An 18838-nucleotide genomic window follows, 5' to 3' on the forward strand; every position below is an offset into this window, starting at 1 on the left:
AGAAGTTTATAAAATCATGAGGGGCATGGATAGCCAAGGTCTTTGCCCCAGAACAAGGAAGTCCAAAACTAGAGGGTAGAGGTTTAGGTGAGAGGGGAAAATTAAAAAATACGTAAGGAGCAACATTTTCACTGTAGAGATGCATATATGGAATAAAATCAGAGGAAGTGGTAGAGACTGGTACTTAAAAGGCATTTGGATGGGTACATGAATACATTTAGTGGGATATTGAATTGAATTGAATTTATTGTCCCATGTAACAAGGCACAGTGAAAAGCTTGTCTTGCAAGCAATACAAGCAGACTCCATAGTTAAGTAGCATAGTTCAGTAGATAAGTAAGTAAAAGGTAAACAGCAGCAAAAACAAAAAAACACAGGTACAGGTGAATATTAAGAGTTTGAGAGTTCATTCAGTATTCTAACAACAGTAGGGTAAAAACTGTTTTGAAACCAGCTGATGCATGTGTTCAGGCCATGGTAGGCCTTGTAGAAAAACATTACCAGGGTGGGATAGATCTTTGAAAATGCTGGCGGCCTTTCTGTGACAGCGGGCCTGGTATGTGGATTCTATAGATGGGAGGTTTGAGATTGTCTGGGCCGAGTTCACCATTCTCTGTAACCGTCTTCAATCTTGAATAGTACAGTTGCCTTACCAGGTAGTGATACATCCAGACAGAATGCTCTTGATGGCGTACCTATAAAGGTTGGCAAGGGTATTCACCGTCATGCCAAATTTCCTCAGCTGCCTGAGGAAGAAGAGACGTTGTTGGGCCTTTGTAGCCAGTGCGTCCACATGAAGAGTTCAAGAAAGCTTGTTGCGGATGACCCTCCCAGGAGTTTGACAATCTCCACTTGTTCCACCTCTGTGCTGTTAATGTGTAGTGGGGCATGAGTAACATCCCACCGAAAGTCAATAATGAGTTCTTGGTTTTGCCGGCAATGAGAGCTAGGTTATTCCCATTTTTCCACGTCTTCTGCCTCCTGTCTGTAATCTGTTTCATCTCCACCTGAGATTCGACCGACTATGGTGGTATCATCAGTGAACTTGTAAATGCCATTAGTCTGGTATTTGGCCATACAGTTATAGGTATACAGTGAGTACAGTAGGGGGCTGAGTAAGCACCCCAGGGGGGCTCCAGTGTTGAGTGTTAGTGAGGATGAAATATTGTCCTCAATCTTCACTGATTGTGGCCTGTGGGTCAGGAAACCAAGGATCCAAATGTGGAGAGTGGGACTTAGTCTGAGATCACAAAGTTCAGTAATCAGTCTCGTGGGGATAATAGTGTTGAAGGCTGCACTGTCAGTGAGTAGGATTCTTACGTAGCTGTTCTTGGTGTCAAGATGTTCTTGGGAGGAGTGAAGGGCAAGTGATGTGGCATCTGATGTAGATCTCTTGGTCCGATAGGCAAATTGGAGTGTGTCAAGAGTAGTGGGGAGGCTGGAGTTGATTAATGCCATGACCTGCCTTTCAAAGCACTTCTTGGCCACCAAAGTTAGGGCCGTTGGGCGGTAGTCACTGGGCCTTGCTGTATAAGCCTTTTTATGGGATGATGTTGGCTCTCTTAAAACTGGCAGGGACAGTGACCTGCTGCAGGGAAAGGTTGACTATGTCCAAGAAGACCTCTGCCAGTTGATCTGTGCAAGCTGAATGCGCGGCCTGGTACTCTGTTTGGACCCATCGCTTTCCTTGGATTCACATGAAGGAACACTGATCTGACCTCTGATGCAGTAACTGTTGGGAAAGGCTCATCAGGCCTTGTCGGAAGAGATGTTACCTCTCTGCTGAAATTCTGTTCAAAGCGAGCATAGAAGGCATTGAGACGATCTGGGAGGAATGTGTCATCGTCTGCTATCTTGCACAGTCTCTTTTTAGAACCTGTGATGTCATTTAGTCCTTGTCATAGTTGCCAGGTGTCTGTCTAGGTCTCTAGTTTGGATTGGTATTGGCCCTTGGCTGTCTTAATGGTTCTGCGAAGGTCATACTTGGATTCCTTATGTTTGAGTGAGTCGCCTGATCTGAAGGCCTCATGCCTGGTTTTTGGCAGGTTCTATATGTCCTGATTCATCCAGGGTTTCCTGTTGGGGAACGCTTGGATTGACTTCCTCGGTATGCAGTCCTGCATCCATATGCTGATAAAGTCTGTGACGGTGGTGGCATACTCGTCCAAGGTACCTGTGGATTGTTTGAACATGGCCCAATCAGCCGATTCCAGACAGCACCGGAGTTGATCCCCTACCTCCTCCAACTAGCATTGGACCTGTATCTGCGAGGGGGTCTCCTGCTTGACCTTTTGCTTGTAAGCCGGAAGAAGAAACACAACATTGTGGTTAAAGTTCCCGAAATGATGGTGGAGGCATCTTTCAGCAGTGGTGTCACAGTGGTCTAAAATGTTTGGGCCCCTGGTGGGGTAGGTAATGTTCTGGTGGTACTTGGGCAACACCTTCCGAAGACTGGCTTAATTGAAGTTGCCAGTTACAATAAACAGGGCCTCGGGTTGTTCCATCTCTAGGGTGTTAGTAGTGGAGTACAGCGCATCCAGAGCTACCTCAACTGTTGTTTGTGGAAGTATGTACATGGCAGTTAGTATTGCAGCAGTAAATTCCTGTGGTAGATGGAAGGGGCAGCATTTGAATGTGAGGAATTCAAGGTTTGGGGAGCAGTGGCTGCAATGTCAGTGTACCACAAGTTGTTGATTAAAAAGCAACCCTTTGTCCACCCTTTGTCTTACTCGAGGATGCTGAATGGTCAATATGATGGATAAAAAAGCCATCAGCCTGAAGTGCACAGTTGGGAATGGATGGGTTGAGCCAGGCTATGGACTAAATGCTGGAAAATGGAACTAGATTAATTTCAGATATCTGGTCAATGTGGACGAGTTGGACCGAAGGATCTGTTTCCATGCTGTACAACTCTGTGACTCTATGATTGTAAGTGGAACTAAATCATTTTTGAATATCTGGTAGGCATGGACGAGTTGGACTGAAGGGCCTCTTTCTGTGCTGTACAACTCTATAACATACATAAGCACATTAACCAAAATGCTGGCAAATGGAATTAGATTAATTTATGACATCAAATCAGCATGGATGAGTTGGACTTAAGGATCGGTTTCCATGCTACATATCTCTTTGACTTGATAACCCAACATAATTGCTGATAAAGATTGATCTTGAAAAGTTTATGTACAGCAATCCTCAATAATTTATAAAGAAATTGCTAGTATGAATTAAAAAGGATGGGACTACCTTTCTCTTTCACTTCTCTTTCACTTCACCTGAAAATGTTAAACATTTGGTGGATAGTAGGACTGATTTTATTTTTAAAAATCTCACAACACTAGGTTATAGTCCAACAGGTTTAATTGGAAGCACTATCTTTCGGAGCACCACTCCTTTATCAGGTGGTGATGAAAGCGAGTGCTTCCAATTAAACCTGTTGGACTATAACCTGGTGTTGTGTGATTTTTAACTTTGTACACCCCAGTCCAACACCAGCATCTCCGAATCATGATTTTATTTTAGTTTTGGAAGTGATGCAAGAAGGTTTTTATATCGGCCTTTTAATTAAAGTCGTAAATTAATGAAACATGGGATTCCAGGGGATTGGACAAGAAAGACTTGCACTTAAGTATTACCTTTCATTACCATAGGACATCGCAAAGCATCTCAGAGGTGATTTAAAGTATATTTAAAATTTAGTAATTATTTAATGTGGAGTATTTGTACACAATTTGGTCCCACAAACTACAATCACGGTGATGATGACCAGACAGTGGTATTGGTTGAGAGTGAGGCAAGGTGCCCCTGCTTTTCTCTGAAGCAGTGCCTTAGAATCCTTTGCAACCACCTGAGAAGACAGGGGCTGCAGTTCAAGTAGATGCCACCTCTGTCAATGTGACAATTTACCAGAGCTGTGCAGAAGTGTTAGCTCACACATTATGCCCACATTCTCTGGAGGAGAACTTGAATTTGCAATCCATTGGCTCAGCTGCAAAGTACTATCACACTTAAATAGTAGGATAGGTAAAGAAGGGAATATCTTCAGCACAAGGTTGAAAGAAAACCTAAGAGTAGCGGTAGATTTGTTACTTCCAGCTGAGACAGTTGAGAAAGAATTGAAAGGCTGAACTATTGTTAAAACACAAAGCTGAAACAGAGGAGTATATATCGAGAGGAGGTTGTGCTGAGTTGGAATCACTGTATGCAGTTTTGGTCATGATGCACTGAAAGTCATGTGTAATTTATTCAGTTGTGAGCACAGGAACACAGATAATTCCAACTGTAAAGTGAACTCACTGTGACAAAGTGATGAGAATCTAAAAGAAAGGGAGTGATAGTGCATATACCACAATCAGGTCTCAGTGATACTATACTTGAATGGTTAAAAATATAGATTTTGCCAAGGGGGGTAGTGGAGTTAAAGATAACAGGCAGTTAGACATTTGGATGAGAGGCTTTCTGAATTTAGGTTGTAAGAAGATGAGCAATAATGTGATGATGAGTCTTTTCTTCATCGTAAAAACTGAATGCTTTGGAGAAACTCAGCAGGTGTGACATCATTTATGTAGTCAGAAACAAAGAGTTTTGAGTGCAGTATGGCTGTCTTGTAGAACTGAAGGGGTTGGACAAGTGATAGTATTTAGACATGTAAATACTAACATCTTTCCAGCTCCCTTCAGTTCCAAAGTAGAGTCATATTGGACTTTAAACCTGAACTCTGTTTCTCTCTCCTCAGACACTGCCAAACCTGCTGACTTTCTCCAGCACTACTTTCAGTCGTACTTTCAGTAGACAGTATCTGCAGTACTTTTATTTTGGTCTTTTCTCATATTTGACTTTATATTGTAAGTCTTTTAAATTTACTAAATAGTTCAGTGAATTTTGTTATGGGGTGAGCAGAGAGTCTGAAAAAATGCTTCTGCATGATGAAGTTTAATATTTAATGTTTTAATGTATGGCATTGAGAGCTTGACTGTATTTAACTGTTCAGACAAACCATTCCCCAAACACACCTGAGAGTTTCTATACAACCTACCAGTATATAGCAAGCTTTTTTTTTCTTTCTTGTTATTACTCTATAAAGCCTGCTGCTGTTAGAAGTTGCAAGTTCATCAGATAAGGTAGTGCACCATATCAGAAGTAAGTTCTGTCTTAAGATAGAGTAAACGTGCTTCATTCTTGAATTGAAATGCTTTGTTACCTACTTGACAATTAAAAACCCTTGATTGTTTTACATTTTAGACTCTGGTGTCGGTAATGATGGGACTTCTGTAATCAAATTATCCCAATGTACAAATGATATGGCGGTGCCAGTGTTGGACTGGGGTGCACAAAGTTAAAAATCACACAACACCGGGTTAAAGTCCAACAGGTTTATTTGGAAGTGCAAGCTTTTGGAGCAGTGCTTCTTCATCAGATAGCTGTGGAGCAGGATCATAAGACATAAAATTTATAGCAAAAGATCATAGTGTCTTGCAACTGATACAATAGGTAAAAACAATTCCCACTTCCTCCAGACCAAAGGGGTAGCCATGGGCACACGTATGGGCCCCAGCTATGCCTGTCTCTTTGTTGGCTATGTAGAACAGTTGATCTGCCATAATTACACCGGCACCACTCCCCACCTCTTCCTCCGCTACATTGATGACTGCATTGGCGCCACCTCGTGCTCCCACGAGGAGGTTGAGCAATTCATCAACTTCACCAACACATTCCACCCTGACCTTAAATTTACCTGGACCATCTCGGACACCTCCCTCCTCTTCCTGGACCTCTCCATCTCCATTAACGATGACCGACTTGACACTGACATTTTTTACAAATCCATCGACTCCCACAGCTACCTGGATTACACCTCTTTCCACCCTACTTCTTGCAAAAATGCCATCCCGTATTCCCAATTCCTCCTCCTCCGCTGTATCTGCTCCCGGGAGGACCAGTTCCACCACAGAACACACCAGATAGCCTCCTTCTTTAGAGACCGCAATTTCCCTTCCCACGTGGTTAAAGATGCCCTCCAATGCATCTCGTCCACATCCCACACCTCCGCCCTCAGCCCCACCCCTTCCCCTGCACCGCGCCCACACCTCCCCCCTCACCTCTATCCAAGGCCCTAAACGAGCCTTCCACATCCATCAAAGTTTTACCTGCACATCCACTAATATCATTTATTGTATCCGTTGCTCCCGATGCGGTCTCCTCTACATTGGGGAGACTGGGCCCCTCCTAGCAGACCGCTTTAGGGAACATCTCCAGGACACCCCCACCAATCAACCACACTGCCCCGTGGCCCAACATTTCAACTCCCCCTCCCACTCTGCCGAGGACATGGAGGTCCTGGGCCTCCTTTACCGCCGCTCCCTCACCACCAGACGCCTGCAGGAAGAACGCCTCATCTTCCGCCTCGGAACACTTCAACCCCAGGGCATCAATGTGGACTTCACCAGTTTCCTCATTTCCCCTTCCCCCACCTCACCCTAGTTCCAACCTTCCAGCTCAGCACTGTCCCCATGACTTGTCCGGACTTGTCCTCCCTGCCCATCTCCTTTTCCACCTATCCACTCCACCCTCTCCTCCCTGACCTATCACATTCACCCCCTCCCCCACTCACCTATTGTACTCTATGCTACTTTCTCCCCACTCCCACCCTCCTCTAGCGTATCTCTCCACGCTTCAGGCTCTCTGCCTTTATTCCTGATGAAGGGCTTTTGCCCGAAACATCGATTTTGCTGCTCCTTGGATGCTGCCTGAACTCCTGTGCTCTTCCAGCACCACTAATCCAGAAACTGCTACAATATATTGAACAAACCTAGATTGCTATTAACTCTTTCATCTTTTGGAATGGGTTACAGGTTTCGGTTCATTATTACGTTAACCCCAATGTACAAAGGTTAAGAAAGGAAGCTGGAAACTTTTCATTAAGTAAAGTTTGAGGCTTTATTTTGATAATGAGAGCAAAATGAGGTATACAGAGTTTTAAACAGTAAGGGAATCAAAGGTTTTGTGGAAAAGACAGGAAAGTCGAGTTGAAGGTTATCAGACCAGCCATGATCTCATTGAACGGTAGAGCAGACTCAGTGGACTGAATGGTCTGCTTCTGGTCCTGTGTCTTATGGTCTTATAACAGATGGTAAATTAAAATTCTAGATATGCAAGCCCTGCCCGAAAATAAACCTATTACCTATTTACCTTTCTTTCATAAATTTACCTGTATACTAGTTACATTTTAATGACATTGAACCTGGGGAGACAACTTCATACTTGAAAAGAAGATAATGGGTTAGAGATCCAGCAGGGTTGGAGCAGGCAGTTGTCAGTAATCACTTTTTTTTAGCTAAGTGGAAATTACATTGAGTTTTTTTTGAAGGGATCCTTGTCGCCAGATTTCTTGCCCTGTCTTACCAACGATACCTCATTAACTACGTTCTACACCACTATAACATTTCTCAAGTCTGATAGTGGTCCATCTTACCACATGCTGTTTGCAGAACAACTTGCTAATCAGCGGGTATCTGCTAAAAGACTGGTATTCTTTGCACCCACACTACCTTTCAAAGGCCACTGTGCACCTTGACCAAGTGTCAGAAATCTGGCATTGCTATTCACTCACAGCATTATAGCATGGTATCCACAAATCAACATTGCACACAGCACATAGCTGTGGAAGTTGCACTCCCTCGCACGTACAACCCTATTCCGTCACCGTATTCTCAGTTTAACCATCATCCTGCACAATTAACCTGTCCTTAGGTGAAATGGTAATACCCGAAATGTCGACTGTCCTGCTCCTTGGATGCTGCCTGACCTGTGATGTTTTTCCTTTTGACTCTGACCTCCAACATCTGCAGTCCTCACTTTCTCCTTAGATGCATCCCATCTAGACACCTTCTCTGAGTTGCTGCAACTCTTTCCTCATTGCCCACTAGTCAGTCCCATCTTGTCATTCTCTAGTAGGGGTCTACCATGTAAGGCAAAAATCAGACAAGTCCAAGACTGAGCTTTTATTGACAAATAACATGAGCGATCACAAAGGTAACAAATATAGGTTGCAGATTGCTATCACAACGGAAAACAAATACTGGCATCTTGATCTTGATATGCCATGAGGTTTTCTGTACCCAGCTCTCATCTACTGGAAGTGGATGTCAATGAGGTTTTATCTACCTTGTAGTGCCTGTTGCAGCTGAGCTGTCAATTTTAAGGACTACTTCTTCTAGTCCAACTTCCTTATCATTTTCCTCAGATGATTGCTCATGTTCCCCCAGCTCTTTTGCATTTATCACATCACCTCCAGTAGTACAGAGCACAGCACCTCAGGGTAGTGTGACATACTTTTTGTCTGAACTATACTGATTGTTCCCTTATCCCCAGACTGCTACAAGCTCCAGAACTATACCTTCAGGAATCCTGTCATTTGCTGCACCACAGCCTCAGTCATAGCATGCACACCAACCTGTTGAAGGTGTCACACTGGCTGCGTGACCAACGCATTGCAGTCAAAGGTAGTACCTGTTGTGCTCTAACTCCCTTCTCATCCCAAACCTGTATCAACCATTTCGCTTTCCATTGCATTCATTAGAGTCTGATGTAATATTTACAAAACATATCTGGATCTAGACATACGTAGGCGGTATGAGTCAGTAAGTTCGCAGATGATGTGAAATTGGGGTGTGGTAAATATTGAGGATGAATGTGATACTGATGGGTTGGTCCATTGAGCTTAACGGTGAAAAATGAAATTTAATTCTAAAATGTGTGAGGTGATGCATTTTGGGAGGACTAGCAAGGTAAGGGAGTATATGATGAATACACCATATGGAAATCTATGTATTTCCATAGATTCTCAAGGATCACAGGACAAGTCAATATGGTTGTGAAGAAGGCATATGGTACACTTATCCTTGTATTCAATGCCTTGACTAATAAAGGTAAGGAGGTTATGATGGAATTGTGTATAACATTAGTTAGGCCACAGCTGGGGTACTGTGTGAAGTTGCCACACTATAGGAAGAATGTGACTGGAGAGGGTGCAGAAGTGATACATGTCTTCACGTCTTGCTTGTTCAACACGATTGGTAAAATATGAAGTATTGGTAAAATATTAATGAGGCAAACTGAGCTGGTAATAAGCTTTAAAACAAGTTATAATCTTGTTACAAATAGGAAACTCAACTTGGCATTCAGCAAAAGTATTAAAAAAATGGATTGGGATGGGTCTATGCAAACTTCTTGTCCAATTCTGCCACAAATCTTGCCATAACCACATTTGATTCTACCCTGAATTTCCATTTTAAAGTCATACATTCTGTTGCATTTTGGTGCCAGCAAGTTAATGAGGGTGATGCTGTGGGGAACTGTTACTTGGTGTAGGAATCTTATGATTTCCTCGAGTTTTAGGACAAGTTGGAGTCTCCAGACATCTGACAGTTAACAGGAATACCCCACTGGCAACGGAAATAGTTTCTCATTGACTCAGGATTGTTCTACATGTAATTAGTCTGTAATTGACCAGAAGATAACTATGCATTAGGGCGCTGTGGAACAGTGATGATGTCCCTACCTCTGATGTACAAGTACTAGGTTCAAATCCTACCTGTTCCAGAGGTATATCATTACACATCTGAACATCTTGATTACAAAAAAAGCTATAAACATTAATCAGTTAACCCTGCTGACCGTAAAGTGACACAATTAACCACTTCATTAACATAATTGTGATTGGATTATGTTCTTGGTGTTTATAACATTATCTGCTGTCTGTCTTACTATGAGCCACAGCACCAAGTTTTGACCCAAATAACTATTAAATGGGCAAAGAATGGATCCACTTTAAAAAACGATGCAAAGTGACAGACTGATTTATAGAAAAAATAACTTTCAAGATTACTTTGGGCCTTGAGGATGAAATTTTATGAAAATAGGATGGATAAGTGTGATTGGAACTATTTGCTTATGTAAATGGTAAATACCAAAATCTCCTACTGGGCTGTAGTGTCTGTTTCCACATTGTACTTTCTCCATGTATTTTTCACCTAATGAGCGATATTAAATTATAATAAGTCACACTCCGTACACTAAAGCTGTTCTGCAAATTCCTTGATATCTGAGAAATTCACAACTCTTATCATATAAACCAAAAGCCTCCGAGTTCAAAATCCTGTCTTTACCCAGGATCCTCCCTGTATAATTAAAGTCATGGGGTTGATAGATGATTTGGGCTATGAGCTCACTTGGTACAATAGTTAATTTGTACTTTCAGCAGCAACTAGGATTTTAAATAATTTGATTTTATGGTGTTTAACTCTCTAGAATTATTGAATTTCAGTAAAATGATTTAAAATGCTGTTCAGTTAATTGTATGTTGGGAATTTATCTTTATCTAAGATTGCTGGGTGAATTGCTGTAGTTGTGTGCATTTTTACTGTGTAAGGTTTTAAAAGGAAAGTAGTTGTGCATATAATGAGTAAGCACTATACCTCCCCATATTTAATGCACATAAATCTCTACAGCCTATGTATTTAGTTTTGAGAATGTCTTGTTGCCTGCGATAAAACATCTCAATTTTTTGAGGACCTTCATGTTTTGCGGTGACTAACACTCTGCGACAGTGATTTGAGAAATAAAATATTGGTGTTGCTTATTTTTAAAAGGTTGACATGTGATGTGTTGCACTTATTTTGAAATTGCATGTGAGTTTATATTCTTCCTCCTGTAGTTCTCCTCTTTATACTCTCTAGCATTTGTTAGAAAGGTGCCTTGAGTAATTAAGACAAAAAATATTTAGAGTTGCATATTAGATGAGGTGAGGTTTGCTGTGGGAGCATAGGAATTAGAGGAATAATCATGCCAAGATTTTATTGCTGCTGTGGGAAGTACAGTTATCATTGCATATAGGAACCAGATGGTATCCTGAAACACCCGTATGGCCTGTAGAAAAGCCAAACATATGTTATATGTTTCTAAGAGGAAAAAAAGTGTTTGCAGATCTGGGATTGTAATCCTTGCATCACATTTCATTGCTCTTTGGTTGATGTCAGGATTTTGAGTTGTGTACACACAAGTGGATCATATGCTTAATTTTCATTGGAACACAGTGCAGTAGTTGTGATTTCAAAGGTGTGTTTAATTTTGTTAAATTTCTCTAATCCCATAGACTTTATTATTAATTAGTTGTTTTCTTCCTATGCCTCATGTTAACTATTGCATTTAGTACTGTTTGACTTCAATAAGTTTCATGCAATCACATTTACATCTTCATTGTTGTGGTGTGATTGTTACCTTTGTCTCAGTAGCTATGCAAGCAGAAATCATTGCTTTTGAGCCGGAGCAGTGGCATGGCCTATTTAAGGAACTGCTGAACTCATTCATCTGCTTTTCTCGGCCCGTTTCCTTTTATTTTTAGCCAAATCCATCAGTACTGACAAGTGGGTAATTTTGACCAGTGAAAGGGCTTTGCTTCAGGTCTCCTTACAAAGTAACCGTTCTCTTCCTTCCTGCGAACTTGGCCTGATCTACTCGAGATGGATCTGTTGAGTCATGTGAGATCATGTACATAAAAACATACTCTGGCAGTGTGAGGAGCAGAGAAAATCCACTCAATAGCAGCTAGACGGAAGAATGCAGCAGATTCATACTTGTATAAGGTAATGTCTAGTTTACAGCAGAGGTGGGGCTGAAGTGAAGATTTGATTTGAAAACATCATTTGGGAGAATAAGGCAAGGAGAAGGTAAACCACTACGGGGCAGGAAACGTATTTAGGGAGCATTTTAAAAGGCATATTTCAAATTAAAAATAGTCAATATTAATTCAAATGTCAAATTAATTTACACCCATTGTTTTGTTTCAATTAAGATGAATAACTGTACTGAGGTTGACAAATATGTTTATTATGGTAATAGGGGAGGTGCTTTCCAGTTAGTGAAAATCCCATTCTGTTCTGTTATATTGGTGACTGAAATTTTCCTACCTGGTATAAAGTGTGTGGCTGCACAAATATTTCTTGCCAGGACTTTTTTTAAGAGGGAGAAGAGCTGTGATTCCATGTCCCAAACACAAATCCTAAGCAACAAAACAGATATTTTTTGTTGGAATATTCTGGAAAAGCTCAGCATTTCTGGCAGCATCTGTGGAGAGAAATCAGAGTTAACATTTTGGGTCCAGTGACCTTTCCTCAGAACTGATGGTAGCAAGGAAAATGTCTGTTTACAGTATATGCAGAAGGTCGGGTGGGGGAGGGGGTAAGGAGTAAATCATAGGTGGGGATAGAGGCCAAAGAGAGAGAAGAACAGTTGGACAGACAAAGGAGTAGATAAAGTTCTAATTAGGAGGGCGAATAGCTATTAATGGGGACTGTTAATGACTAACAATGAGTTGTGTGTAATAGCAGATCATGGTGTGTGGGGGTTGGGGTAAGGACATGGAAGAGCTCAAACCCTAAATTTGGTGAACTGGACATTGAGTCAAGAAGACTGCAGGGACCCCAAGCAGTAAATGAGGTGCTGTTCTTCCAGCATGTGCTGAGCTTTGCTGGAGCACTGTAGCAAGCCTGAGTCAGAGATGTTGGCGAAAGGACGGGATGGTGTGTTAAAGTGGCAGGCAATAAATCCTAAGCAGCCAGGTATTGGAATGGAAACAGAAATTGCTGAAAAAAGCTCAGCAAGTCAGGCTGCATATGTGGGACTGAAATGGACTGGTTAGAAGGGCCTCTTTGGCTCCCTGGTGCTCATTCCATTTGCAGTAAAGTCAGTTAAGCCACTAGTCCTCACCCCTCTTATCATTTTAGGCCCTCCATCACCCCCACCCCAATCCCTACTTTCCATGGACTCTCATACCCTCCATTCCAGCTTATTCCCCATGGCCTGTCATACTCTCCTTCATAACTCATGTATTACTTTTTAAAGCTTTTTTTCTTCCCTGGATATCAAGTTCCCTTTCATACCTATTTACCCAACACTATGTACATAACTAATGAGCCACATACGGGTGTAACAATGGCAAGAGTGGAACTGCTGAGAAAACACCAACTCAGAAATGGTCTTGAAAAAGAAACTGCTGTTTCCACAATCTAGAAAAATGTCAATCATTAACATATCAACAATGGCAGCTTCAAGTACTTCAAATCTCTTTATCTCTGCCCAAGTAAATACTGAGATGTTGATGAAAGATTGCTGAAACATCTTGTTATAATCACTTAAGGATGTCAATCAGGCAGTGTCAATAATTCGCTTCATTTGTCAAAGCAGAGTCCCTGCTACGCTAATGAATTTGTTAGTCTGGGCTTTCAGCCAAGCGTGGATATGAGGCCAGGTGGAAATACAATCTGCATTTTGTCTTCACACAGGTTTAAGCTTAATTAGTAACCCTTTGTGTGGAATTTAATGTGAAACCTTTTGGAATTCCAAGTATAAAACACTCTAGAAATTATTACTGCTTGTCTGTTCATCAAATATTGGTTGTACTGTTAATGTGACTGTAAGGGTAGGGCAATACTATTTTAAAACGAGGCAAACATAAAAGCCACAAGAGCATTTTTTGAATTTGTTAATTCAAAGTAGCTGATTTGCTAAGGGAAGCAATAGAAGTTGAGCAAAAAGGTATCTTTGGGACGAGGAGTGTCCAAAGGTATGTGTTTTCATCCATTTTGTGAGACTATCCATCCAGACAGTCTGTCTGTTACCAGTTTTAATTCTAATATTCTTTTTGCACAGGATAACTTTGAAGTGGAGTCAATTTTATGTTCAGTGAAAGCCATTGGAGGTGGGGTAATGGAATATTAAATATGCACACAAAATATTGTGACTATTCAGCCCTCAGGGTAGTGATATATTTGTTTAGAAAACTATGAGATCCATTATTTGAGCTTTTAATGGCCAGATGATTTCTTTCCTAGTATGTTCTATTATAAAATTTAGTATTGAAAAATTACAGAAATATACATGTGAAAATTTATTTGACAGAAGCAGAAAAAATGCAGCCTTAAAAGATTTAATGTATGTGTTTGCATAAAATAATATCTGATTCATTAATATCATTTCTGAGGATGAACACATGAAGAAAGGCTTGTGAGGGCAATAAAATATGGTTACCAGCACAGAGCGACAATGCATGCAGAAGTCCATGCAAATACATGAATTAGGAGCAGGCTATTTGTCCCTTCAAGCCTGCTATGCCATTTAGTAAGATCATTGCTGATTTGATAGTATCTTCACATCCATGTTCCTGTCTATTTCGGATAACATTTGACCAACTTGTTAGTTAAGCATCTAAATACCCCTGCCTCAAAAGTATTCAATGACCCCCCCCCCCCCCCCCCCCCTGCCTGCCCCCACCGCTGCTGTCAAGAGTGTTCCAAAAATCCATAATCTTATGAGAGAAGAAGAAAAAAACCTCTTCATCTCCATTTTAATGAGAGACCCTTTGTTTTTAAACTGTGTCCCTCAACCTCATCTGCCCCGCCAAGAGAAACATCCTTTCAGCATCTAATAATGAACAATGAATCATTCAAATCAATACTCAGAATATATGTGTAAAAACAGTGTTAAAAAGTAACCTATTACCTTGTGTTAACAGTTAGCTCAGAGCCATGAATTACATGTTGTGGCCTAGTGGTAACTCCTGTGCACTCATTTGCAAATGAGATTATAACAATGTCCATATGCTTACAAGAACATAATGCCCCAAGGTAGAAAATAAGTGTATAACTTTCTCCAAAATAAACACATTACTCAGTAAAATTTGATTGTTCGCATAATATTCTTTGTAGTCAAATTTTCTCCTTCTTTCTTTGTTTCTTCTTTTGTTTTCTTGCTGTGGTGTAGTTTCCAGAATGCCAGCCGTTATTCATCTGGAGGCCTCGACTTAAGTGTTAATGGGTGTTAATATGCTATCATAATCAAGAACAATTTTCATAACATTCAACACCATGCGTATTCATAACAATCACAAATTACGACACCTCTTCTCCCCTGTAATATACTGTATAATGGAATGGTGGTAGACCCCGTTAGTATCCTTCTTTTTGAATCAAGTTGGCTCAACAAGAAGTGGGGATTAAATCTGAATTTTCCTGGCCAGTGTACTTTAGTTGCTCCCTGCATTGAGTTGCTGTGCCACTCAGGAACCTTAGTTGAAACAAAAGCAAATATGCCAATTTCGTAAAAAATAATTTCTGTTGCCAGTTAGCATGACTGGCACCGCCCGATTCTACCTCCTACCCAAGATTCACAAACCTGACTTCCCCGGTCGACCTATTATCTTCGCCTGTTCCTGTCCCGCATACCTTGATGCTGTCCTCTCCCTCTTAGTCCAGGAACTCTCCACCTATGTTCGGGACACTACCCACCTCCTCTAAGACTTTTGTTTCCCTGGCCCGCCACGCCTGATCTTCACCATGGACATCCAATCCCTTTATACATCTAACCACCATGACAAAGACTCCAAGCCCTCTGTTTCTTCCTTTCACACTGTCCCAACTGGTACCATTCCACTGACACCCTCATCCACCTGGTTGAACTGGTGCTCACCCTCAACAACTTTTCCTTCCAATCCTTCCACTTCCTCCAAACCAAAAGGATAGCCATGGACACTTGCATGTGACCCAGCTATGCCTATCTCTTTGTCGGATACATGGAACGCTCCATCTTCTCCTGATACACCCGCAACCCCCCCCCACCCCCTACCACCTGTTCCTCCGCTACTTCAGTGACTGTATCAGCACTGCCTCGTGCTCCCAGGAGGAGGTTGAACAGTTCATTAACTTCACTCACAGCTTTCAACCCGACCTCAAATTTACCTGGACCATCTTGAACACCTCCTCCCCTTCCTGGACCTCTCCATCTCCGGCGACCGACTAACCATGGACATCTACTACAAACCCACCGACTCCCACCGCTACCTGGACTACACCTCCTCCTACCCTGCCTCCTGTAAAAACACCATCCCTTATTCCCAACCCCTCCGTGTCTGCCGCACCTGTTCCCAAGATGACAAATTCCACCATAGAAAATTTGAGACAGCCTCCTTCTACAAAGACTGCAATTGTTCCTCATATGTGTTTGACGATGCCCTCCAGCGCATCTCCTCCATTTCCCGCACCTCCACCCTTGAACCCCACTCCTCCCAATGCAACAAGGATAGGAACCACCCCCCCCACCCCCGCCACGATCCTCACCTTCCACCCCACCAACCTCCGTATACATCGCATCATGCTCCACCACTTCCACCACCTCCAAACAGACTCCACCACTATGGATATATTCCCCCCGCCTCCCCACCCCTATCAGCGTTTCGGATAGACCATTTCCTCCGTGACTCCCTTGTCAGATCCACACCTCTCACCAGCCCACACCCCACTCTCGGCACCTTCTCTTCCCACCACAAGAAGTGCAAAACATGTGCTCACACCAGCCCCCTCACCTCTGTCAAAGGCCCCAAAAGATCCTTTCACATCTGACAGAAATTTACCTGTTTTTCCACCAATGTCATCTCCTGTATCTGTTGCACCCAATGTGATCTCCTCTACATCGGGGAGACGGGATGCCAACTTGCGGATCATTTCAGAGAACATCTGTGAGACACCTGCAGCAACCAATCCCACTGTAATGTGGCTGAACACTTGAACTCCCCCTCCCACTCCACAAAGGACATGCAGGTCCTGGGTCTCCTCCATTACCAAACCCTAACTACCCTGGAGGACGAATGCCTCATCTTCCACCTTGGGACCCTGCAGCCACATGGAATTAATGTGGATTTCACTAGTTTCCTCCCCTCCCTTCTCCCTACCTTATCCCAGTCCCAAGCCTCCAACTGGGCACCACCCTCTTGAACTGTGTATCGTCTTTCCCATCTATCCACTCCACCCTCCTCTCTGACCTAACACCATCTCCCTTACCTTCATCTACCTATTGTGTTCTTAGCTACCTTCCCAACCCCCCCCCCCGCCCCCAGCCCAACCCACTCCCATTTATCTCTCAGCCCCCCAGCCCACAAACCTCATTCCTGATGAAGGGCTTATGCCTGAAACATTGATTCTCCTGCTCCTCGGATGCTGCCTAACCTGCTGTGCTTTTCCAGCACCACACTCTTTTCTCTGATCTCCACAGTCCTCACTTTCTTCTTGCCATGAGTGTTGGGTTACTTGATTTTGAAAACATACAGCAATAATTGCAAAACACTAGCTCTAAAATAGTTTTTTCTTGTTTCAGTCCACAGTTTTAAAAACAACAAAAATATGAAGACCTGTTCTTTGCATAGCATAATTTTAGTTATAAGGAATATTTTACCTAAAGCACATCGTATACTTGTGCCAACCAATTAGTCAAATACAGTGCATTAAACAAGCAAGAGTTGAGTACTGACAATAAACTGCTTGGACTTGATGAAAAGTACCTTCAAGATTAAGAGATGTTTCTTGAAAATCAGCCAGTAAAATTTTGAAAAGGACATAACCCGTGATTTGTTGAATGATTGGTTTTTTGATTTCAAATTAGGACCAATTTGTTAATGTGCAGATATGACCATTCTGACAGAAGTAAGTAATTTTGGCTTAACTGGTTTACTGACGATGCAGAAATGCAATAGAGCAAATCAGTGAATGGAATAGAATAGATGAACCTTATGAACTTAGACAACAAACAGGACAAAGTCAGGTATTTCTTATCACCAAAAGCCAATGAGTTATGTCTGTTGAATGTTTGCACTCATCTGTTGTAGTAGCGACATCAGCAGTGATTGCATCATGCCGCAGGAGGTGATCAGAAAAATGCGATACACAAGATTTTTATTTTTAAAAATCTGATTTAATCTGTGCTGTACCTCAGTAATCAGCATAAAAATAGGTATGTAAGATGGAGCAGAACATTTTACAATTCAGAGCAATTCAGCGATATGGTAAAGAAAATGTAACCTGAAACAATTGAACAGTTTATTGAGAATAATTGTAAAATGAAATGGTCAATTAATATGTTTATTATTATTTTTGTCTCTATAAAAATAACATAAAGGGAATTAGCACAGAATGACTCAAAAAGGATGTCTGAAAGCACAGTTAATCTTTTCACTTGTCAATGTTCAGGCAATGCAGTGAAGCAACTAATGTATGAGAAACACTGATATATAACTCAAACAGCGGAATGCAAATCTGCTAAGGTTATGGCACTTGGTAAGTTCAGGGACAGATTCTATAATTGTTCAGAACACAAGTAAGCTACATTTACAGTTGTTTGTTTGGCAATGCAACCCTTGTAAGGATGGAGTTTCACATCTCCTGTATAGTTTTAGCCTAAATTATACCCTCAAAGGCACAATAGTGATTTTGTTAAAATAGAGTACCTCAAGGTACAAAAAAGGAATGTACAAATATTAGATAAACATAGAATCAACAAGAATAATAATGAGGGAATGAGTTAAAAGGAAAGGGAAAAATATGGAGGATCCTTGTTGAACTATGTAAAATATTAGGTTATTTAAGGAAGGGCTGATTAGCTCAGATTGGCTAGATGGCTGGTGTAGGGTTAAGAATAGTGACAATAGCATGTCCTTGCCGAAGTAGCTTGGTCTGCCTTATCACCTGTCGTGTTTGATGTGGAGTAACCCCCCTCCAGGCTGAGATCAATTGTCTCTCTAATGACGAGTATGATGCCTTGGACCATGACCCAAGTTATTTAGATAAGCTAAATACTTAATGTGTTACTTGAAAATAAAGCTCATTAGTATAATCCAAATAGGTGTAAGGTATCAGTAAATTTAGACAGATACCATAAGGAGCTTTTTGATGGTAAGTTTGATGATTATCTCAAATTATCATTGAACTGAAGTAGCATCTCAAAGACATTTGGATGC

At 41.6% G+C, this 18838-nt stretch overlaps 1 protein-coding gene across 2 annotated transcripts in view; it reads left to right on the forward strand.

Moving 5' to 3' along the window:
- Positions 1-18838, forward strand: part of bach2b (BTB and CNC homology 1, basic leucine zipper transcription factor 2b) — a 275648-nt gene that overhangs the window by 71337 nt on the left and 185473 nt on the right. Inside the window, exon 1 of one of the 2 annotated variants that reach the window (XM_072555137.1) lies at positions 8482-8501. The exons of the other annotated variant lie outside the window; for it this stretch is intronic. The gene's annotated coding sequence lies outside the window, so the exon portion shown is untranslated. Of the gene's footprint in view, positions 1-8481; positions 8502-18838 lie in introns of those variants that run through there. 2 annotated transcript variants of the gene reach the window in all.

This window comes from Chiloscyllium punctatum, chromosome 3, assembly GCF_047496795.1.
Source record: "Chiloscyllium punctatum isolate Juve2018m chromosome 3, sChiPun1.3, whole genome shotgun sequence".
Classification (NCBI taxonomy): Eukaryota; Metazoa; Chordata; class Chondrichthyes; order Orectolobiformes; family Hemiscylliidae; genus Chiloscyllium; species Chiloscyllium punctatum.